At 41.1% G+C, this 25,326-nt stretch overlaps 1 long non-coding RNA gene across 3 annotated transcripts in view; it reads left to right on the top strand.

Moving 5' to 3' along the window:
- The window catches only part of LOC307220680, a 267,382-nt gene that overhangs the window by 121,562 nt on the left and 120,494 nt on the right, over positions 1-25,326 (top strand). For all 3 annotated transcript variants that reach the window (XR_013841032.1, XR_013841033.1, XR_013841034.1), the window contains exon 3: positions 5,134-5,206. This is a non-coding gene — a long non-coding RNA (uncharacterized lncRNA). The remainder of the gene's footprint in view (positions 1-5,133; positions 5,207-25,326) is intronic.

Genomic DNA, 25,326 nt, shown 5'->3' with positions numbered 1-25,326 from the left:
CAGGGATAATGACGTCAATGGCAGAGGCAATATGCAAAAAATAGTATGTGATACAAAGGAATACCAGTGAGCCATCACAATTTATGTAATACTATTTGATCATTTTGTTTGTTTGCTTCCAGAGTTTTTAAACTTGGAGCAGCCCTCTGCAAAATTCTAAGACAATTCTGTGGTTTGCATGAGGCTTGTGCCCTGTGGGTAGGAAAGGTTGCTAAGGAGAAACATTTTATTTGTATGCAGCTGAGCAGTGGCTGCATGTGCAGTTTTAAGCTAATGAATAACTTGTTAAGCACACCTGTCCAAGTGGACCTGCTCCCACTGGGAAGTCTGCTTCCATTCTATAATTCATCTCCTTATCCAAGGGAAGTTGGAGTAAGGCTATCATTCCAGGCTCTGAAAACTAACAGCTTGAACTATAATGGACGAGCTAATGGAGCTAAATCAACTATCAAGTACACTCTGCAGTCCAGTCAATAAACATTTACTTCTGAGAACCAGTGGCAAAAGCAGAGCAGATAATTATCCCAATTATAGTACAAACAGGAAGAAGGGTCCTCTCTCCATCTAAGTTTCATAGATGAGAAATAGTTGCTGTTATTATAGCATTCAAGTAGCCCAGAAACTTGGTGGTACTTCTGGTGAGATGACTGACCAGGAAAATGCCACGGTCTGTAAGAAATTCAAAACAAGGCTAGCGCTGCTATTGTTTTTATATTGCCATCACCTTGCTAGCAACGGAGTGAAATTTGGTAAGCCACGTCTTCACCCATCCCTGAGATAAATAGCTATTAAGTGGTTAATACTGCCACACTGAACCTATTTATTAACTATGCACACTTCGCCAACAATACTGTTCCCAATAGCACAGGCAAGTAATGATGAATTCACATAATTTGTGAGGCAGCCCATGTGGGACTCCATTGCTCTCCCAGCTTACCAACACAGCCGGTTGCTAGTGTTTGCTGAGAGGGAGAGGGGAGAGCTATAGGGAGCTTGGCGTAGGGTGTCGTGTGATGGTGGGGGCATGGCATTGGTTCCATACTGCCATGGACCACACCAAGCCAAGCTCCTCACAGAGCCATTCTGAGTAGCTCTGTTGCCTTAGTTTTCACAAAAGGTAAAGCACAAGATCAATTTTCTTTCTGAGAAAGCTGATTGAGGAAATGCCCAGAGCTCAAGAGGGGAGGGGTGGGATCTTTTATTTTGATGGACAACTATAGCTTTTAATCGCAGTGAATGCTTTTCCTCATGCGCTTTAATCACAGTGATTTGTGGGAGGAATGCTGAATTAAAAAAAAAGAGTTGTTCTTCACATGGGTTGTCATTCTCCCAAGTTTTGGCTGTGAAAGCAGGTCACAAGCAATGGTGTTAGATTATTGGGGTGGTCGGCTTCTTTTCCAGTCGTGCTTTTTTTTTTTTTAACAATTAAGATTTATTATGCTCTCTCCCTTTTCTTCATGGAGTGTACTTCCAAGAACGGGGAGGCTGGCAAGAAATAATTGCGACTTTCCCAGTTTTTTTAATAGGGAAAGTAAAATCACCTAGTGCAATAGTCCCTGGAGCTATTTCTCTGAACATTGCTGATTTCTTACTCTGGGGCACCAACAACAGCTTCCCCCCACAACACAAAGAATAGCTTTTTTAGGGGTGGATTTTTATCAGGGGTAGCAAAGTGTTAAAAAACAATAACAACCTTTACATCCATTGCTGTGGTCCTGACCTTTATCCCCCATCTAGTTACTGTTTAAAGTAGTACAATTCAGTATGGGAAGCAAAAGTACTTGTTTAGTGTAACATGTAGTTGGGCCCTATGAGTTAATCATATAAAGATATGCATAGTCTCCAACATTTCTCTGATGAAAATAGGGACATCCCATTCCATAATGATAATTTTATACCCCACACATCTAATTGGGTTGCCCTAGCACTCTGGGCAGCGTCCAACATATATAAAAACATAATAAAACATTAAAATTAAAAAAACCTTCTCTATACAGGATTGCCTTCAGACAGCTCAGGGGTTGATAAGTTCAAACCCTCCAACATTTCTCCAATGAAAATAGGGACATCCTAAGGAAAAGCAGGACATTCCAGGATCAAATCAGAAACCGAGACAACTTCTCTAAATCAGGGATGTCTCTGGAATATGCAAGAAGCTTGCTTACAGCTTAGAAATGACAGAATGAAGACCTGATACCCAAACTGAGTACCACCCATTTCAGTCTGATCAAAGACTGACCTGAATCCTGACAATGTCTAGGTAAGAGTTTTATCTGTAAATCAGAGCTGCCTATGTACATTTGCCCCCCAGAAACTTCTCTGAGAAAGCCAAATCAGGTGTGCATATGTTTGCTAAAAACACGCTCGGTGACTTTCATATAATATGGGGTTGGGGGGTCTGCTTTTGAAGAGTGCCCAACAGATAGGAACAAAATATGTAACCCACCTTATCTCCTTCCTCTCTATTTCATTCCTTTTCCCCTTCCCAGCCTGGTTCTGGTACCAGACATGAGCTGGCTGCTGCTGGTTGGTTGTCTTCAAGTGGTAAAGTGCAAGAAGGCAAGGCAGGGATCCCCTGCACACTCCATTACTGAAAAAAGTAGACCCCCACCCACGCACCAACTTTCACTTTATATCCAAACCAGTGAACCTTGAATTAAAATTTATAAAGTGATGAAATGGTTTTGGATCTCAGGACCATGGGAGGATGCTAATGGTTGGCTTTGCATGCTGAATTTGATAAGGCCTTTCATGCTACCACCGGTATTCTTTTTTGTGGAATTTATAGATCGACTGTAGCAAATTTATTAAGGAATGTGTAATTCTTTTCCTTAGTCAACTCAGAAAGGAATTATATTTGCTCTACACCTTGTTCGTTAATTCATTTCAAAAGGTAAGGAACATATTTCTGCTTAAGACTTTAAACTAGTAGGCTAGCAGATAATTAAAAACTGTCTCTATAATGACTAATGTTAAATTGGTCTGTTTTATAACTTTCCCTTTCTCACCCATCCTTTTCGCTGCTAATATTGAAGGAATCCCTTCTGGAATAACATCATGGAGCTTGATTTGCTGAAAAGAACAGTCCCACATATTGTTCTTTATATGGAATATGAGTTAAATTTCACTGTTTTAAAGTAAAAAAACCCAAACTAAATACCCTACAGGATTCAATCCTGTGAAGTTTGGGGAGCCTCATGGCTGAATGGAACCCTGTCTTACACCCACACCCACCCACACACCCACACCAATATTAGCAGATACCCATGCAAGCAGCATGATGGATATCCCTTGTAATGTCCAAGACTATGGCTTCGTAATGGAGCACACAGTATAGGTCTCCAACATCTTCTAGAAAAGACTTACATATCCATCAAATGTACATAAAATTAGTTTTTTGAAATCAAACCTGTATTCCTACCCATATCACACTGCAGAATGAAATATTTAAAGCTTGGCATATATTATTGCAGAGACATTTTTCTAAACTCAAGTTCCACAGGTCTAAAATAAAATATATCATCCTTTCCAACAAATGTTTTTCAAAGCATGAAAAAAACCCTCTTGATTTTTTAAAAAAGAACTTTCGATCATTTTTGTGCCATCCCTTTTACTTTTAGTGCATCTCTGTTATAAATTAACACATTATAAAGAGCTGTCATAACAATTTCTCAGCGATTTAACTCAAGTGACCTCCTGTAGATCAGATTGTAGGCAAAAAAATAGCTTCATAGACCTCATGCAGTTTCTGTTGATATCCCTTAAAAATAATTCTGTTGATATCTCTTTAAATGCAGCAAATGCACTCTTCCCTCTCTCAGCAAACCTGTTCTGTCTAAGGCATTATTGCCATCCACCCAAGTTCCATTCAACTTTATGGCAATTCCACCTCCTAGCTCATGGACAAGGAATCTGGCTGTTGACTATGCTGGCTGGGGCTGGCAGGAACTGAAGCTCAGCAACATCTAGAAAACCACCAGATTTCCTCTCCTAGCCTTTCTTGTTTGGTGCAGGCAACATATTAGTGGACAGTTGAGAAACCATGGAGAAGGGATGGGTTATCCTCACAAGTACTGATCTTACATACACCTCCTGTGTGTGTGTGTGCGCGCGCACACGCATGTGTGTAGTTTATACATGACTAGGCTTAGTGTATGAAGTTAGGTATATTTCAGAGACTGGAACAGGGCACATTATGTTACTAATTCACATCACAAGCTCACTGTCCACAGATATGTCATATGCACAGAGTGAATGTTCTTGCCTTTTCTATCCATTTATACTGACATTGGGCTAGATTAGGCATGATATGATCTGGAGAGCTGTTTGAATTTATACACCAGTTTAAAGTCATTGAGACCTGCAAGTTATATGCATGAAGTGGGAATCAATGGCAGAGCCTTTTTAGGTGTGGCACTCAAGTTCAGCAACAAACTCACAAGGGAGCTCTGTGCAGCTGCCCAATGACTTGGTTTTTGATTAGCAGTGAAAATAGTTTTATTTCAGTGAGCTTTTGTAGATTATCATCTCTGGGCTGTCTTTTATGCTGCTTCCACTTTTTTTAAGACTTGCTGTGTGGTTTTCAGTATATTTGTTCTTCATTATGCTTTGCTGCTTTAACGTTGAGCATATTTATTTATTTATTTATTTAATTCCCCTCCCCTAAAATTATTATGCCACTAGACTGTAAAAAAACAAACAAACAAAAAACAGCCACCCTCAAAATGGTTTATGAAAAGCATACACCAGCTTGTGCATTTGTTAGAAAGCTGGGAATAAAATAAAAAAATTCAATATAATATGTGAGATAAGCGCTGAGCAGGTAAGTTGCAAAATATGGAAAACATAACGAGTATTGCAGATCTGGAATAGAGTTTAAAATTCCAACATATGGGATTGGAAACCAAACTAGGTTACTTTTTAGAAAACTGCACCCCCTCAGACTACACAGAGGGCTGAATGGACTTTTTTAGGGAGTTGCAAATGACAGCAGGAGGGAAAAGGAGATGGTTGATATTCTTCCCATTAACTTTTTAAAAATCTTAGTATCCAAGCCAATGAATTTTGATTTCTTTTTATAAGGTACACATATCTCCTAGATTTACCTGTTTCTGTTTATCTATTTCTCTACAGATAAAAGGAGAATAGGCACAGAACCATTTTGTTGGAAAATCACCAGAATGTGCTGAGCGTTCTCAAGGATATGGTATGTAAACAATGCGTCACTATTTGTTGAATTTAGGATTAGGATGGAAGTTTTTATTTGCAGACTTTTGTTTTCAAATTTTAGGGGACAGGGGCAAAAAGGGAGAGAAGTTTGGGGGGAGGTGTTAGAAACAGGTTTAGAGAGCTTAAAATTTGGTGCAACAGCCATGATAATTCCTCCTCCACCCCATTACATTATTTTGAACTTATTTAAAATTGGCTCTCTACTGGTGTGGTCACATAGTATCACAGAATTGTAGAGATCTTGCACAATCTGGGTATGGCACCGAGTTTGTTTTGCTGACACTCTTACTTTCAACTCACTGTGGGGTGAGCTGAACAAATCTCTTTCTGCATCAGCTGCCTATTTTCTAAAAGGGTAAATCTGTTTGCTGCAGACTAATTTAAAAGTTAGTAGACTGCTTTTCCTGGGCTGTATTTTGTGCTGTTCTTGCAGAGACATGAGGGATGAATTTGTCCTTTTCAAAATGACTGCTGCAGATTCTCCTAGTGTTTTGCAGAGTAGAGGCTGCTTCCTCCAAGATATCTTTCTGGCTTTGTAAAGGGATGTCCTCTATTAGCTGCATTCATGCACAAAGCCCTTTGTCTAGAATTCCAAGCACCAGTCTTTCAGATGTACTTTTTGTCCGTAAAATCGCAATATTTTTAGCCTGTTCTGTCAAAGACAGTGGCCCCACCTAGGGGACAGGATTCTAGCCCAAGTCAGGTGTGTGTGTGTGTGTGTGTGTGTGTGTGTGTACCTGGTAGGCACAGCAACCAGCCACACTTGGCCACATACCACTAATACCAATTCAAAATCCAGGAAGCAAAGGTCAAGTCAAGCAAAGGTAAGATTCCAGCCAGTCAACCTCAGACAAAGGAAAGTTTAGGTCCAGATAAGTGAGAAAGAGTACATGTGTTTGAGGGATGGAGGAAGAGATAGTATGGATATACAGTATTGTTGTACCAGAAGCAAAATATTTTTTAAAAAATGCTGTTTGCAGCTGAAAAATAATTGCTGCTCTTGAATTTGCTTCTGAAGCAAACAGCATCATGCCCCTTCATGCTGGGGATGATCTTGATAATACGATCTCCAATCAATTGATTGGTGACAAATTATTACTATTATTATTTGTTATTTATTAAGTTTCTATATTGCCCTTCATCTGAGGATCATAACTAACTATGGCCCCCACAAACAGTTTATTAACAATCCCTCCTCCATGTTTCAGATGCAATTAGGAGATTCAGTGGGAGCTCCACTGCAAAGAAAAGAACTGTATTTTATGTGCAGTATTTTTGGATATCATCCCTCGTAACAGTTTGGGGTTTTAGTGGGAGTTATTGAACAGGAAATTCACAGAATAACTTTCGATGCACACATATTTCAATAGTACATGTATAAACCTCTGGATCACAGCCAGTGCTAAAGTGCTTGGGAATTTCAAAAGCTAGCCAGCAACAGACTTATCTTCTCCTAGTAAATGCCCATGTTTAACTAAATACTTATCTGCTGTGTTTATTGAATTTGAATATACACATGAAAATATGAAGGGATGCTGAAGAAAAGGGAGATTAAAATGGTTTCAATTTAATAACTTTGAAACGGATAGGCATTTGTGTGGCAAAGGCACTAGCAAAATAAATAAACATCAATGCCGCAGTCTTTAGATCAGGAAGGAAGGAAGACTGGTCTTTGAAGGGAAGAGGAGTTTTGGGAAAGGAATGTAGCTCAGTGATAGAGTCATTGTTTTGCATCAGAATGTCCCAGGTTCCATCCCTGCCATCTTGAGGTAGATCTAGGAGACAACCCTATTGGAAAGAGGCTCTGTTAGCCAGTATAGACAATACTTGATGAATGGCAGGGGCGTAGAAAGGGGTGGGGTGGGGGTGCAGTCTGCCCCGGGTGTCATCCCTGAGGGAGTGACAAAATGGCACTCCACAGGGGGAGGCACTTACCGTGGGGCCTGGCCTGCAGCACACCCAAGCCACGCATCTCTCCTGGGAGTGATGTGGTGGCTCGGGGCCCCGCACTGCCCGAAATGGCAGTGTGGGGCTTGCGTCCACCAGGCTGACTCTGTGGGCAGCTTGCTGCACTGCCCCCCTGGGCAGATCACCATGCTGCTTCCCTGGGCGGATTGTCGCGGTGCCTGCATGCGCAGATCGGCCCACCCCCGTGGGCGACTCGCCCTGTCCCCACCACTCTGGGTGCCCAAGCAGCTAGCTACACCCCTGATGTAAGGTCTAGCTATCAGGAGTTCAGCCTACACTCCAGTAGGACCCTGTAGAGACACATGCTCAACTGGCATGTTCTCTCCCTCCTGGTCGATCATTCGGGAGCTTTATAAGCTTTCTTCAGCCCGAACATCACAGCTACCGATGCCAACCGACACCGGCACACTTAGGGATCCGCAGAGTTTGCGCAGTTGCATAACAGACTTCAGCAACTCAGCATTTTGGCTAATCTACTTTATTTACATATAAACATACATGGAGCACTGCAACATGTCTCCCTCTCTCTCTCTAGCATCAGACAGCAAAGAGAAAAAGAACAAAGAACAATACTCCCACTTCACGGAACACATTTACACAAACATCCTGTCTCCGTCACTTCCCACTCTGTGGAGTCAAAACATGCACCATCATGTGATAGACAAAAATCTCATGACTGCAACCATGGAGCAGGAATTCTAACGCTAGCTCCATATAGGGCAGCCTCAAGTGCTTTTAAGTACCCCGGCACCTCGGGTTACATACGCTTCAGGTTACATATGCTTCAGGTTACATACGCTTCAGGTTATAGACTCTGCTAACCCAGAAATAGTACCTCGGGTTAAGAACTTTGCCTCAGGATGAGAACAGAAATCGTGCTCCAGTGGTGCGGCAGCAGCGGGAGGCCCCATTAGCTAAAGTGGTGCTTCATGTTAAGAACAGTTTCAGGTTAAGAACGGACCTCCAGAACGAATTAAGTACTTAACCCGAGGTACCACTGTACAGTAGAGCTTAGTATTCTTTCTACTCCTTCAAAGACATAGATATTGTAGAGGATGCTGTGCTCTCAATCAGTGTTTCAGGGACTATGATATTTTAACAGGGAGCCTCTTGGAATGCTATTTGCTACATACCCCATGACCCTCTCCTGTACACACTTACCGAAGAAGCCTCATTGAATGTAATGGGACTTACTTCTGTGTAGACTTGCCTAGGATTGCAGCACTAATAGATCCAAGAGTAATTTTTCAACACATTTATAAAGAAAATTATATTGGTTAAAGGCAAATAAGTGGGTTTGATGAATATACTTCCCCCTGGGGCAAGACTTTTTGCAAATATAATTTAATGTGTTTGTTTTCAATCCTGTAATTGGTGTGGTTGGGGAGCCAAATGCATCTCACCTATACTATGCATTCTGCAAGAAATGTTTGTACAAAAATAGTTCTCAGGCACAGAAATGGTGAAAGATTTGCTTTAAATAACATGTTAAATATAGAATACATATATTAACTATTTATCTGTTGGTGGGAACTAGACCATTATAATATACTACCCATGGAATGCAGCCGCTCTGTTTTATCTTGTCCAAGATGTTATTTTGAAAAGACTACACAGCATCTTTAAAGCTTGCAGTCTTGCATCATTTGCACGTTAGTATGTTTTGAATCCTCGATCCACCTAAATCATGTAATAGGAAAACTCTCTTTCAAATAGAAATATGCTCAAGAAAAAAGAAAAAAAAATCAGATTTATGTGATGGTTTCCATAAAGCTGTGTATAATTATTTACAAAACACTGGATTAATAAGCATCTATTTTCATGTCATCACTGGGAAGAGATTCAAACTTACTCAGATATCATGCCATTCTGTTTTATGAAACTTTATCTTGGTATATATATATATATATAAAATAGAGCTTGTCATACTTATCTGTAAAATGTGAAGTGATTTCTGTTCATCTCTATGCACCTCATGCCTAGCTTTTCCTATCCTGCTTTCTACACTCTGGCAAACACATTAACAATAGAGACTGGGGTAAGATATGAATATATAGATAAAGGTAAAGGTACCCCTGCCCGTACGGGCCAGTCTTGACAGACTCTGGGGTTGTGCGCCCATCTCACTTAAGAGGCCAGGGGCCAGCGCTGTCCGGAGACACTTCCGGGTCACGTGGCCAGTGTGACAATCGCTGCTCTGGCCAGAGCCAGAGCCAGAGCCAGAGCCAGAGCCGCACACGGAAACGCCGTTTACCTTCCCGCTGGTAAGCGGTCCCTATTTATCTACTTGCACCCGGAGGTGCTTTTGAACTGCTAGGTTGGCAGGCGCTGGGACCGAGCAGCGGGAGCGCACCCCGCCGCAGGGATTCGAACCGCCGACCTTTCGATCGGCAAGCCCTAGGCGCTGAGGCTTTAACCCACAGCGCCACCTGCGTCCCTAATATATAGATACCTTGTACATAAAATATATGCTCCATCCGTAGATATAGGATAAGGCTGTACAAAACTCCCAAACCATTGTGCTTTGTAGATTATTTGGAGTACAAAACTTTCCCCCTTCCAAACACCACCACTCACTCATGTTTTATTGCAATTTTTACCCCCCCAAAAATTTTTTTTGGGAAACAATACTAACAGATTTAGCCTATCAGCCTTCTAAGATTAACTGTTTCCATAATCATATTGTGCCAATGCTGTCAGGGATGGGTGTCTCCAAAGTTATTCTGAAGTCATTTAGACTATTAAAGGATTAATAATCTGGCCTTGCAAACCCTAAATGATTTGAGAAGTTATTACTTTTATCTGGAGTCCCACAGGCTTCACCTGAAACAATTAGACGAACAGGACTGGTCAGGGCCTGAGCTTCTGTTGTGGAATTTAAATAGAACCTCTTCATCCTATTCGAGGTTAAAGCATGTTTCAGTACACTCTTCTTTTTTTCACAAGAAGCTAAAATGTGCTTGTCCCAACCATTATGTAAACGGACACAGTTATAGCTGCGTCTGTAAAACAAACACTCCATCCTTTTCAAATAAGGACCATCATGGGCAACCCTGTTTGTCTGGCTCTTATTGGGAAACAGGATGCCAAAGTCAAGGAGAAAATCCCTTCTTTAAACACAGAATGCGACCATCTTCTGAAAAGAACGCAACTTTTATTTTATTTTTTAATGAGCCGTGCACAATTAGATAAATCCTCCCAAATGTAGATCGTATAACTGGATAAAGATGAAATCTGCTGAAATCATCTTATGTAAACTGCATAATGGCACTTCAAATGGCCCCTTTCTGTCACCCACCATAAGCATCACACACACACACACACACACCCATTCCCGCTGCAGTCAGGTGAACTGTCAAAGAGCTATTATGGTTGGCTGCCTAGAATTCTGTGGAAAGACAAATCTGTACAATTTTCTCCTTGGACAATAAATGGTTCTTTTTGTGCTTTTAGGTTTCCCTAAACAATTTTGCTGTATAGATAATGTGTGTCTTCTTTTTTTCTTCTTTTTTGCATGATCATGATAGATAGATAGATGATAGATAGATAGATGATAGATAGATAGATAGATGACAGTGAAGGGATATCGTTTGGGCTGAAACCTGTACCATGAATGGATGGATACATGTTAGCATTACCATATATGGGTAAGCTTTTATTTTGTATTTTTTTCCTGCTGTAGCTCATCACGTATGGTTCAGACACATCTGAGCAGAATGTTGCATTTTGGTATACGTTTAACCGCTATTGATAGAACTAGGAAATGGAGGAACCAAACACACATACAACTGCGGGATCACTCGATTTACAATTCAATGCTGGGACCTGACAAACATTACATACGCTTAGCCTTCCATGCCTGTTTAAAATACTGCATGCTCAGAAACGAACAGATTATTGTAATGTGTAACAGTGCATCTTCTGATAAAGCCTGACCTCATAAATAAAGAGATGAATAAAGGTGGCATTTCTGAAAGTGTTTTCTTTAGAGACAAGGCTTTTGTACATTCTAGGGGAAAGCTATATGTTAGGGTTTTTTATTTTTATTTATTTAATATACTTAAATAAAGCCTGGACTTAATAAACTGGACTGTTTATTTTTTAAAAAAACCAGCAAAACAAAAATAAGCTGAACAAATATTTGTAGAATAGCCTTTCAAAAAATAATTGTTTTTCCTTGTTTTTGTATACTGCTTATTTATTCTAAGAATTTGCTTCAGCTGATAAGCAGCAGAAGTCAGATTTCAGGCGCTCAAATTGTGGCAGTTCAATAATTGCCTACTCTGGTGTAATCCTATTTTTTCCAGTGGCCTTGACTAGTGTGAATGGTCATGGAATAATTCCCAAAATTTTCTTTCAGATGTCACAAAATTGCATGAGGGTAGACATCAGATGCCATTACAAAAGAAGCAGATGCAACGCAGGCAAATGGCGATTTTAAAATCCTGTACCATCAAAAACCATCTTGTTTACAAAATCATAGATTGGAAAATCCCATTCTTTCTCTCTCTCTCTCTTTCTCTCTCTCTCTCTCTCTCTCTCTCTCTCTCACACACACACACACACACACACACAAAGTTATTCGCAGCACTTGATGGAACTTTTATGTTTTCCTTTATTTTGTTTTTTTAATTCCTTGGAAGTATTGTAGATTAACAGTTGTATTTTACATTTTAAAAATAATAATTTGTGGGTAAACGTTTTAAATGTGCTATGAATACCATTTTACATGCTGGTGCACATGTGGGTCCTTTTGTAGATGCACTTAGCAAAGTGGTTTGCCTGCATATGCATCTTGCGAAAACCCCACTGCCCCAATCTGGCAGAGGCATTCTGAGAACAGATATGGGATTCTGTACGTGGATTGGTCCTCGGGATCAGTTCCATGCGCGCGCACACAGAAGTACTGTGTAGTAAAAATAAACAAATCCTTGCATTGAGATCTTGGGCGGTGCACAGACAGCGCTCCTACATTGCGCATGCACCATTAAACATATGTTTAGCATTTCCCGCTTTGAAAGCCTAGAAGAAGCACGGGAGAGGGAACCTCAAAAAAGGTTGTCAGGTCTGCCGCAGCTGATAGGGCCAACCGTGCACTTGGCCAGAGGACACCCGCTTGCATCAGCTTGTTCACTGTGAGCTTCTGTGTACAAAACCAGAACTAGCCCATCATGTGCATTGCACAGTAGGAGACATGGACTGCAATGCAGTAAATACAATCTCTGCATGGAAATTCATCCCCCCCCCAAAAAAAAGCTTAACACCTTTTTGTGCCCTGCAACCCTAATATACATCCACATGCATGAGAACAAGCTTGCGCCCTAAATGCTCAGCATCAGCGCTTTGAATAACACATTTGAAACCTTGAGCTGCTCCAAATGTTCTCTGGATTGTGGCCAGGGTCTGTGCCCCAAATAATTTACATGTAGGTGGTGCTTTTTTTCTGGGGGTGCGCATACCCCTAAACATCTTGTGAATCTAAATTTGGCCTCATTGAGGGGCAGTATTTCAATATGAGTAGGAAAATGAGAGTACCCCTCAACATTTCTTTTTTTAGAAAAAAAAGCACTGCATGTAGGATGGGAAGCTGTCATCAAATGCACCGTTATATTCACCAAGAATCAGTGCTAAGCCTGGTACAGATGGTTCTTCCTTCTGTCCCGCAGAGTTAGTTAATATATATTACTATAGAGTTGTCTTTTGGAATAGGTTCACAGAGCCTTTCTTCCCCTTGTTGAGCCACGTAGCGCCCACAGAGCTGCTTCACGATTCTCAGATAGCATAATTTTGGAAACGTCGTACGTAAGCTTATTTGTTTCTCTGCTGTCTTCATAAGCAGGAGAATCCAATTCCCTCCCCTCTGCATATCGGCTAGACTGGACAAATCAAGGTGACAATCCGTGGTTAGCCCTGTCAGGCCCTTTGTGCTGCTGCTGCTCTGAATTGAAATACAATGGAAGCAAAGTGGTATATATAACAGTCCAGCTGCTTTGCTGTGACAGGAGAGTCCCAGTATTACAGTGTGTCAGATCTTGTTTGTATACCGAGTGTGGGCCATTCCGTACGATGACAATGCAAATTGTGAAAACTCTCCAGCAAGAGAGGAAGTCATATCAGGAGATGTATGTCTGGGAAGGTGTGGGGAGGGCTGCTCGCTCAAAATCGCCTTGCAGTAAGGATCCCACATCAAAGCCTATCTTTTTGGCACAGCTCTTCTATTCCTATGCAGGGCCTATTTCCTAACAGTGACAGGAGACACAACCAGGCACTTGTTCGTAAATCTATCAGAGACTGCCTTTCTCGGGGTTCTGCACTGATGTTACTTTTTAAAGGCAGCTTTATATTTCATTTAAGCATGCAATTAATCATCCTTACAGTGTCGAGATCACTGGTGTCAGCAGTGTGATTTAATTAAATTTGAAATTATTGTACAGTACATATATAGGCATCCAACTAGCCAGTCCAAATTAAATGCTGTGGTCTATTTCTTACCCAGGGTGTTTTCAATTTAAGTATTCATCCAAAAGGTCACCCTTCACAGAAGGAAACCGTTTTTATGTTTGAACTGTTGCAAAACTGAAGTAGCAAAATCAACACAAAACCTGTGCAGTGAATTCTTATTGTTCAGTGCACTTGTATGCATGTATTTTTTTTAAAAAAATATTGCCTTTTTGTGTTATGCTGATTTTATGTCCAGTGTTCTTAGAGTGCCATTTTCATGCTTCCACGTTGCTCTCCTCTGTTATGTCAGCACTGAGCTGAGTTAGGTGGAAAAGAGAATCCACCATTTTGTTTCAGTGCTGTATTCAAGCAATTAGTCTACAAAATGGAAATATATATATATATATATATATATATATATATATATATATGGTATTTGGGTGGCTTTTACCTGCTTGAGAGCAGCAAGCAAACCCATATACTGATAAAGCACTTCCTGAAATAATTTCCAAGGGTGATTTAATTATGGTTATTACTAAAGAAGTGGGTGTGGGTGGGTGGGTGAGTGGGTGTGCGAGAGAGAGAGAGAGAGAGAGAGAGAGAGAGAGCAAGAAAGCAAGAGAGAGAGAGCCTAGTAAAAGGAGGCCTTTGTGGTTCTTTATCTACAGAATGGTGTACAGTACATAGGATACTTGCAGTCAAATGCAAATTTGTAAAAAATTTTTTGCAATGAATTGATAATCTAGATTAGATTTAAATGTGATTTTTCTTAAGGAAAAGAAAAATAATTGTTTTTGCATTACATTATAACACATGTAATTCACAATATTTCAGACAAGAAACTAGGCCAGTAACACTCAAAAGACCGTAGCACTGGCATGTGTGTATAGATAGATAGATGATAGATAGATAGATAGATAGATAGATAGATAGATAGATATTAAAGGGCAGGGTTTTTTTTTTTAATTCTGGAAAATGTGTCATCCGTTAAGTGCAGTTCAGGTCTTGTGTGTGAAAAGCACAAACCTTTTTTTTTTTATGTGCTGCGGTGTCTGCACTTTTTGAAATTGCATATTTATCAGCCTATGCATTATTTATGAGCTTGGAAAGAAGACCGGGGGGGGGGGGGGGAGGAGTGGGAGGGATAGAAAGAGTGCAAAAACATATGCTTTGAAAGAGGAGTATTTTATACACACATAGTACGAAGCCTTTCTCAAGGATTACGCTAAGTAATTGATTGCTCCTTCCCTTGTACTTTTTTCGACTGAGTTGACTGGCCTTGTGATCCTTCCTTCCTTCCTTCCTTCCTTCCTTCATTGGCTGGGAAGGGCTTAGATGATGTTTGCCACTGATACGCAATTCTCCTGCAGTGTCCAAAAGAAAAGGGTATTTAATAAATATTAATATTTCAACTGTCAGGTTGCATTCTTGTCAAGAAGGTTCTGACAAACGGAGGATTAACGACACGTTTCATAAATTAGAAATGATCCCCTCTGCAGAATGTCCAAACCGAAGCTCAATAGTAGACCAACCAGGCTGGTTCCCTGACCCAGTTGAACATCTCATCTGCGTCAGATCTGCAGTCAGTCGTGTGGAGGAAAATAAGGCTCCTCATCATTCATTACCCCTTGCCATCTCGATTGTTTCTTCCTTGGGATGTGTGGGCTCCAAATTAGCAAGCTTGCCTCACATGCCACATCATTCGATTAGACAGTCACATCAAACATTTCTTTCCCCCCTTTCATTGCCTTCAGAAAAATTAAGGGAAATGGGAGAAAAAGAATTTCTACGTAAATATTTTCATTACTGGGGTCAGGAAGGAATTGACATAACAGAAGCTTAAATATAATGGAAAATAGGTGAAACAGAACATTTCCTAAATAATGAACTAAAGAAAGTAAGGGTTTGAATAAAACAACAAGTGAATATCCATTGACAGGGCTTTTGTGGTAGGTTAATGCCTAGCCAAACAAAATTAGAATGTTGATGTTGATAGTAATAACTCTTATTATTATTATTATTAGCCTGAAATATACTTGGTGCTTTACAAAAGGCTGCCTCCTCTCCATAAGCTCCCATACCTTAAGGGCAAGACAAGAGGCTTAAAGTATGGTTTGTTTTTTGAAAAAAGTATATTAAAGCCTGGTGTGTTTGTGTGTATTATGCTCAAATTCATAGGGAAACCAGAATGAATTTGTGCAAAGATCAAAGTTCTTCTTCGGTATGAAACAGTCAAACAAGTCAATGAAAATCCACTGACCTGTGTCTTTTTCTTCTATCTGTACCCAGATCATGCGCTACATGGAACTGGGCTACAGAGTGTATAAAAATGTTTAGCCTAATCATTCCCTAATGACAGTGACTTATGTCCTTAGTGCAGTTGATTTGTTTCCTGGGTTTTAAAAGTAGATTATTTCCATGGTGCAGGCTTAGTGTAAGCTGCTGAGAAACCACAAGCACTGCACTTCAGCCTGAGTTTGGGACATTCGCCAAGGGTAATCTGATTAAAAGGGCATTTAAACACACATACAGAGAGAGAGAGAGAGAGAGAGAGAGAGAGAGAGATACACACACACGCGCGCATTCTGCTGCTTTGAAATGCTGGGCAGTGAGATAGAATGGGGCCAAAAAAATTGCTTTTTCAAGGCAAACCATTATGCCTGAGCAGAATTAAAAGCGTGATAAGCAGCATCACAGGAATGATTCTTTTTGACAGACTTGCAACTGGATAAACAAAGCATCTGTTACAGACCCACAAGCAAATCCGTGATCTATTTAATGCTGGTTTTGGTTGTTTGTTCTGCCTTTAATCGTGTTTGATTACTGCATAGGTGTGAGGCACCGAGGCCTTGCTTTATCTGTAAGAATTCAAAATGCGTTCTTAAAAAAAAAAAATCCCACAAAATAACAAACAACTTGATGTGTACACACACTAGGTTTTTTAAAAAAAATCTCTTCTGTGGCCTGACATTTACAAATGTTCTAGTATAAATGCAGTTGTTTGTGATGTGCATAGGGTACCATTTACCTGAGAAATTTAGCAGCTGTACATTGTACAAAGGTAATTATCCAATCTCAAATCTTAGGTGACTTATAAAAGGAGAGTGTGATATTAATTAAATATGTCATGTTTGCACACAGCATAATGTGCTGTCATTGGATCATTTTGCCTTATTGAACTACATTTCCGTTCTCCTGAAAAATCTAAATGGCAAAAGAAAATCTTTCTGCTTTTCTTCACATTCCTGGAGTTCTGAGCATGGCAGATCACCTTGATCTCCACTAATAGTATGGCGTGTGTGTGTGTGTGTGTGTGTGTGTGTGAGAGAGAGAGAGAGAGAGAGAGAGAGAGAGAGAGAGAAGAGGATGTTTACATCAAAATGTCCCTGTAACACATAATCTGCTTCCATGTTCGTTCAGCCTTCAGAGCAGAGCCTCTCGGTAGTGTGAGGCCCATGTATAGCAAGAAGAAAATGGGTCCCATTTGTTGTCTGCAAAACAGCCATCTTACCTACACCTTCTCCGCCAGTAGTGAATGAAGGGGTTCACTTTATTTGACATGCCATTGCTTCAGAGGACGACACCATGAATGGAAAATATGTCACTGTGTGTGTGTGTGTGTGTGTGTGTGTGTTTGTATTTCTTCCTAGTAATAGTAAATAACATAGCAGATTAAGGGAATTTGCCAAACTACCGAAATTGTTGCTTTCTCCAAACAAACCTCTGCATGCAGGATTGCACCCAGAATTTGGCATTTATATTTTATGCATGGGCATAGGTCACAGTATTCATTGCATTAAGTCCCCTTAGCTCATGTAGATACATGCATCTTTGTGCTTTCCAGGAATACCATGACAACCTTTCTAAAGTGACAGTCCTATGATCAAATCATCTTTGCCTCTACTTCTCCCCCCTTCCACTCCCCCCTCCTTTCTGCATCTCTCTCCCTCTGTCTCCCCCTCTCTCTCGCTTTTTCATCTCTAAATTCACTCCAGCATACAGATCAGAATGTGGATTGATATCTCATATAAACATGTGTTTATTTAGAAATTGGGGAGAAAGCATAATCCTGTATTTGCGGGGAAGTCAGTTGGGGAAATCCACAGGCTGAATAGAATTGGTGGGATTCTGGGAAATGGCTCAGAATTTAAAGGAAAGGGTGAAGCATTAAGAGAACTGAAAGGAGACTTACCTAAAGCACTTGAGGTAGGGCTGGATCAAGGGAATGGGGCAATGCTGGGAAAGCATATTCTTCTGGGAGATGTAGGCTTGATAGAAATGAACTCGGAGACTTACTTGATCATCTGAAAGATCCCATTTCTATGATTATTTAAAAATATGAACCTACAAATATTAGAAAAATCAGTTCCAAGCTATACATATTCATCAGCTGCATTTACAGAGAAAGGGGTTTAATTGTGTCCTAATCTCATTTAAATTGTTAACTATGAAAAATATATTGCTAGTTGGCTTTCTTGTATTTTTGATTTTCTTTTCCCTTCACTGTATGGAATAAAATGTTTGTTTTTGGAATTTGAAGGTCTGCAGACTATTAATAAACTTACACGTTATTAAAAGCACGCCTTGGCCACCACATCTCAGTATCATTGCAGTGCTTTCACAAGACGCTTGGGTGTTTTCCTCTTGCCAGGGTTTATCATTCATAATTTCATTTACATTACATTTGTGACTGCAATCCCTATTCAGAGTTAGCCTCATCCTGTTCATTTCACTAGGTTTAAATGTATAGGGTTGGGCTTGCATGAGTTTTGTTGTGGTATATAGGGCACCTCCAGATGACCTGCTCAGAAAATAATCCTGATTTTCTTGCATAAATCTTACACAGAGGTTAGACTATGCTTGTTCTTGACTGAGCTTGTTCTGATTTGTTTGTGGGGAGGTTATACAACAGTGACCATTCATTCTAATTTGCTTGTAGGGTGTTTATACATCTTTCCATTAATCATTTATCCACCCCACACTTTTCAGTGCATTTCCTTGCCACTTTCCTAAGGATTAAGGGGGAAATTGTTGTGTCAGGGTAGCAGAGCACTTTAATCCACTTTAATTGCACACATATACCTTTCCATTATGCACTTGGATCCATCCTGCAATATACCGACAGTCTGAAGGAGACCATAGCCTGTCACCTCTGAAAGGCATGAGATTTGTAGAAACAGCTGAAAATATGTTAAAAATGAAAAACAACCCTGTATAAAAATTCAGTTTCCAAACAGCAAAAAAATTAAGAATCCTGTGCCCTTAATTCTCTGTCTCTTCCTTCTCTCCCAAAATTTGAAGGGACCATGAGAGTTACCTAGTCCAACACCCTGCAATGCAGAAACCTTTCACCCAATGTGGTGCTCGAACCCATGACTGAGATTATGTCTCATGCTCTACCAACTGACACAAAGGGCCAGTCTATCTGAAGGGCTGGTTTAAAGTTATGGGAGAGCAGGTGCCTTGAAGCTTCCCATCAACAATAGACTGAGCAGGCCACTATGTTGCATGATGGTGAGATATACTGCATTCCTATTTACATCAGAATAATTATTTCTAAATTTGCATCAATACCTATACATTAGCATATGCTAGTTTTATGGAAACCTGTGTCTTCCTCTTTTTGTCCTTTCTGGTGATGCAATTCCTGTTTGGGGCCAATGTATAAGTGGCCAAATGGAGAATTGGCAGTGCTTCAAACAGAGGACTAACTAAAGTCAGACAGATCACCACTCCATATTAAGCGTTGGTGGGTTTCGGTTAGGAAATGGTGAGTGGAATAAGTTAATCCAGTGGTTCCCACAGTGGGTGATGCAGCCCCCTGGGGGTGGGAATACCAAGGGCAGGGTGAGGGGACAGCAGGGCCGGGCAGGAGGTATAAATGACTATCAGACATTGAAAAGCTGATTTCAGTGAATCAAGTTCATCAGTTTTGTTGAATTAATTAAACTAAAGAGATTTAATTGGATTTTGAATAAATGTGCAATTAATTGTTACTGTCGTGAATTTTATTGTGCTATCATCTTCCTTGGTGAGTTATGCAGACCACTATTCTGAAAAATGCTTTTTGCAGGATAGGAAGCACCAGGGATGAGTTTATGAAACCAAAGGGGCAGTGGTTCAAAATGGTTTGAGAACCACCGAATTTGCCCTTATTTCCTTCCCAGGCACTGCAATCCTGATTCAAATCTCCTGCCCTCAGCTGTTCTTTGTTTAGAACAGGTATCCCCAAACTTGGCCCTCCAGCTGTTTTGGGACTACAATTCCCATTGTCCCTGACCACTGATCCTGTTGGCTAGGGATGATGGGCTTTGTAGTCCCAAAACAGTTGGAGGGCCAAGTTTGGGGGTGCCTGGTTTAGAAAGATCCTAGCCACATTTTTAAGCAGTTTGCCTTGGTGGTTTTCCAATTCCCCTCTACGGTTCATTCTCACCACAGCAAATGAATGAGATCAGTTGTGGCGCATGTGGTGTGGTGAAACCACAGAGCCACTCTCCCCACAAATATAAGCTTCTGCTTATCTGGATGCAGCTGGTGCCAGGTGGCAGTGAGGTTGGGATCGTATGGGTGCACTAGCGAGACCAATCCAACACTCTCCGGTACACCCATATTGCCCTGGCTTGATGCCTTCCAGTCCTAGCACTGGAATCAGCAACTATGCAGGGGTCAGGAGGGCAGTTCTATCCCACCACTTGTGCTGTTACTGGAGGAAAGATGGAAAAGCAATTAATCCCCTAACATGCTATTCTAAAGAAAACCAGTGCATCTCTCTCTCTCTCTCTTTAAAAAAACCTTGAACCCATGACTGTTTCAGTTAAAGTGATCTATTCCTACCTTATAGAGCTGTCTTGTATCATGGCACCAGAAAGTGGGCAAGTGCCCATATGTTCTCTAGACAACTCACAATGCTGTCACCAGAAGAGAGTGAGATTGACCTGTTCCCTAGGCCACAGGTGAGCACAAGGGAGATCAGGATCTACTGGGTGATCTCTAAATGATGTGAAGCACACCAAGAAGGCTTTCTGACTCCCAATTGTTTAGCAGTGGCGAAAACAAAATGCCCTCAAAAATTAAACTGCTGAAATGAAGAAGGATGGGGGTGGAGGAAGGCCAGTTCTCGTACTTGGAACAAATTCAGTTTAGTTACTCAAAAGCAAGTTCCGGACTCCGGCTTCTTTAATTCTAAAGGTGCTGGTTAGTGGTTCTTAGTATTCTAGAAAAAGGCTTAAAGCCTGAAGTCTGCTCACCCATACCTTCCAACATTTCTCCAATGAAAATAGGGTTGTCCTGAGGAAAAGTGGGACATTCTGGGATCAAATCAGAAACTGGGACAGTTTCTGTAAATCTGGGACTATCCCTGGAAAATAGGGAGACTTGGAGGGTCTGCTCACCCCTGGCCTAGGCAATGGGGACACAGAAATGTGTTTCCTTCCTTCCTTCCGTGTGTGTGTGTGTGTGTGTGTGTGTGTGTAGTGGGTAAACTTCACTTAGCGCCATTCTTTCCACCCCAAAGTATCCATGAATCCAAACTGCATTAGAAGCAAGCTGACTTGACTAAAGCCTAAAACTGAAAGCACATGAAAGGAGATGCATCAGCATGTCTGAATATTGCTAATCCTTATTGCAAAATAATTTGACAAGGCCCTCGCAGGACAGAAACCAAGTGCATCCTGGGAATGCAGAATGCAGAAACTCCCTACGCAACCCTTTTTGATCAAGGGTTCCAATGTTTTTATGGAATTATCTCCATATCTGAATTTCTTTCTGGATTATGAGAGTACATAATTACGATTTGCACAGTTTGCTGTTTTCTGTTTACATCTTTCCCCTTAGTTTTCATGCAGGTTACCAACCCTCATATAACTTTGATTAAAACACCACATGCATTTTTTAAATCTATGTTCACATGCAGCTGTGCTCACCAGTAATCTATAAAAGGTTGGGGGGGAGGTGAACAGGAAACTTAAGCAAACTGTATTTCAATTTCTGAAATCAATTTTAGGGTTCCCCACCCCTATTTTGGTCAGAACAGAGCCAAAGTAAACTTCATTCCATGGAGCAAAAAGTAGTTTGAGTTAATGTTATAGTTGGGGCAAAATAACTGAGTTATTCTCACTACTTCCATTTTCACTGAAAATGTGATAAATAAACATAAAAATCAAAATAAGAAGGAGTTATAACCAATTTTTGTATAAGTCATGGATGTGGAACATTTCCCAGAGATTTCTTTTGGGGCAACCACTTTTCAGAGGACCACGTTTCTTGCTGCACGTGGTAGGAGCGGCCAGAGGCAAAAGCAGACAGAGCAACAAATGTAAATTTTACCTTTGTACTGTAGGCTACTTTCTACACACACTCACAGAACCCTCTCTGTCCTCCATCTGGGCAAACAAGAGGCTTGCCTGGAAGGACACATTCTAACCAGGAAGAAACACTCAAGAAGGGTGTGAAGTAGAGTCTGAGAGATGTGTGGCCTGGAGAGAGGGGTGTGGGTGGCCTAGGGAAAGGGGTGTGGCCTGGGGAGAGTCTCAAGGGCCTTATAGAGAGTTCTGGAGGGCCACATTTAGCCTTGTGCCTGAGGCTCTCCAATTCTTTTCTAAGATAATGGAACAAGAGTTTAACTCATAGAAGGACCCCTTCAGACTTCATGGAAGGGCCTCTTCTGTAAGTGCAGGAAAGCAGTGTCCCTCCATTCATTGAGCAAAAACACAGACCGCCCCCTGCAGTGTCCCGATTTTCCAGGGAAAGTCTCAGCCTTACAGAAGCCGTTCCAATTTCTAATTTGATCCTGTACAGTCCTACCTTCTCATTCAATGTTCCTCTTTTTATTGGAGAAATGTTGGAGGGGATGGAATAGGGTGTCTCTATTTTTACCTGAGAAATGTTGGAGGAGATGAAAACAGTGAACAACAAGCCAATGTCCCCACAATGCCCTTTTTGTTGTATATAATAGTTGATCTTCATGTGAGGAAAAACAGGATGAACGGCATCTCTATGAAATCTGTTTATCTATATGAACCAGTTGGTTCAACATCATTTTTAAGAGCACTGGAGTTTTCATCCTTAAATTTTAATTTTAACCTGAAAAATGGAATGTGTGGCTTTCCCTCCTTCTCTCTGTACCTTTATATTCTTTAGAAACGTAGTGTTGTATGTCTTAAAAAGAGATGTTCGTGTCAAAAAGATGACCTGCTGTTTGGGGAGGGAGGAGAGAAGAAATCATTAAAAGAGATTTCTCAATAATCAAGGACATCTGTGATCCTGTACTGCTTGCAAAAGCACAAAGGGCCTACTGCTCCCCTGCCAAAGTACAATGTCTGTGATCCCTCACCCCAAAGGGAAAATAAGGAGAGAAGGAGAAAATTATGTGACAGGAGATCAGCTGCTCTCTGCTTCTTTTTTTAAAAGCCCAGGTTGTTGCTATTTAACATATAACCCTCTGACCTTACTGCTGTGGCTGCTTTGAAACACCAAGCTATTTAATTATGCAAATTACAAACAGAGAAAAACATCAGAAGAATCTGCCTAGAAATTACCTCGTTTGACTGGAAATTAGTTGGCTTATTTGAACTTACAGGACGTTGCTTTTCAGTGTTGAATTCTGGCTTGGTGCGTTGGTCTATTTGCATTATCTTACATCTCTGTGGGACGCTGAAAAGTGTTAAGAATTAACAGCTGAAGTAATATCTCATCTATTATCCTTACGCCTAATTATTTTTAAAGATGTGTCCTGTAGTGGGCACTAATGAATGGAATTCTCCTCGAATCCTGGTGCACACAGAGCAAACAAACAATGCATATCCATTTCACTTGTCGGTGAAGGCAGCGGTGCTATTAAGCCAATGTAGCTGTCAGCAATCTCAGGAGCTTGCCATTCAGAATTTCTCTCTCCAAATAAGCTAATTCTTTTGAATCTGACCAAAGTGGACACGAGCTTCTGGAAGCTTTGTGCCACAGTGCATTTGGAAGCCTTTAAATCCTCCCTGTTGCTTTTGCTGGTCCTTTTGGTGCTTGGATGGTGGATCTGATAAGATAATTGTGTGTACCTTTTGGACCATGATGATGCCCTTCTATATTAAGGTATACAAAGGTATACGCATCCGTACTACTAAAGAGGAAAGAATCTCTTTCCTGACTTCATTATCTAGGAAGGCTAATGCCCACGCGGAATCTCTTTTGGGGCATAAGAACATGAGAAGAGCCGGCTGGATCCAGCCAGTGGTCCACCTAATCCAGCCTTCTGTTCTCATAGTGACCTGCAAGTTAGCCATGAGCGCAACAGCACTCCGACTCCCTGTGATTCCCAGCAACTGCTCTTCAGAGGCATAATGTCTCTGGCCATGGTGGGAGAACATAGCCATTGTGACTAGTAAAGGTAAAGGTAAAGGGACCCCTGACCATTAGGTCCAGTCGTGACCGACTCTGGGGTTGGCCGAGGAAGCCAGTGTACAGCTTCCAGGTAATGTGGCCAGCATGACTAAGCCACTTCTGGCGAACCAGAGCAGCACACAGAAACGCCGTTTACCTTCCCGCTGGAGTGATACCTATTTATCTACTTGCATTTTGACGTGCTTTTGAACTGCTAGGTTGGCAGGAGCAGGGACCGAGCAACGGGAGCTCACCCCGTCGCGAGGGTTCGAACCGCGACCTTCTGATCAGCAAGTCCTAGGCTCTGTGGTTTAACCCACAGCGCCACCCTCGTCCCATTGTGACTAGTAGCCATTGTCAAAGTGTCCTCATTGTACAAAGAAAGTTTAAGCTTTGCCTTTCAAGTGTGTATGACCTGATGAAAAATGTTGCATCTTAAATTGCACGGGAAGCAGGTAGTTTGCAGACCTTACTCCCACTCCACATCCTCAGGGACTGTTTGAGCGGGTCTGCAAAAGTGCTCTCTTCTAGAACCATCTTCTAGAACTAGCATGAGAGCTGCAACCAGCATCCATGGTGCCTTCTACTCCCTGTGCCCTGTCCCTGGAAATAGCCCAGTGGAAGCAATGCTACATGGGGATGGATAGCCCAAAGACTCTCCTGTAGGATCTTCTGTGGGTTTAATAGTTTTAGGGAAGTCAATCTGTGCATTAGATTATGACATTTGCCAAATCTGAACCTGATTTCCATGGTAAAATTATGTTCACTTGCTCTTTGCGAGGTAGAGGACCTGCATTGCTGCACTCAGTAAATATGACCTCTAACAATTGATCTCAGAGCTAAAAAAACAAACAAACCCTGGGATTGGGTGCTCTGCCATGCTCAGCAATGTGTTATGGCATAGAACTGCACAGTTCTCTGTATTACTCACTGTATATGGCAATTTCTTCCAGTGCTCATATAGAGAGGCAATGGGAATCCACTGCTGCCATTCCATTGTAAGTGCAAGATTAATAAAAATATGTGTTTCACTAAAATCAGGTTTACAACAAAACAGCCCCTCTCCCCGTGTGTGTGTGTGTGTGTGAGAGAGAGAGAGAGAGAGAGAGAGAGAGAGAACTCTTGGCATGTTGCTGGAATGTATATAATAAAGACCTTGTTGCTCCACCATTACTCAGTTTAAACCTCAATGTAATATGTAGCAAGGTAGATATGTAAAAGTAACTTAGAAGTTTCTGTGAATATATGCTAAACTTAGGCACGCTTAGATATCCAGCATACTAAAATGCAATTAAAGTAGCCTTGGAAATGAACTAAACA

This window comes from Podarcis cretensis (assembly GCF_951804945.1).
Source record: "Podarcis cretensis genome assembly, chromosome: 7".
Classification (NCBI taxonomy): Eukaryota; Metazoa; Chordata; class Lepidosauria; order Squamata; family Lacertidae; genus Podarcis; species Podarcis cretensis.
This window is presented reverse-complemented; position numbering and strand designations above follow the sequence as displayed.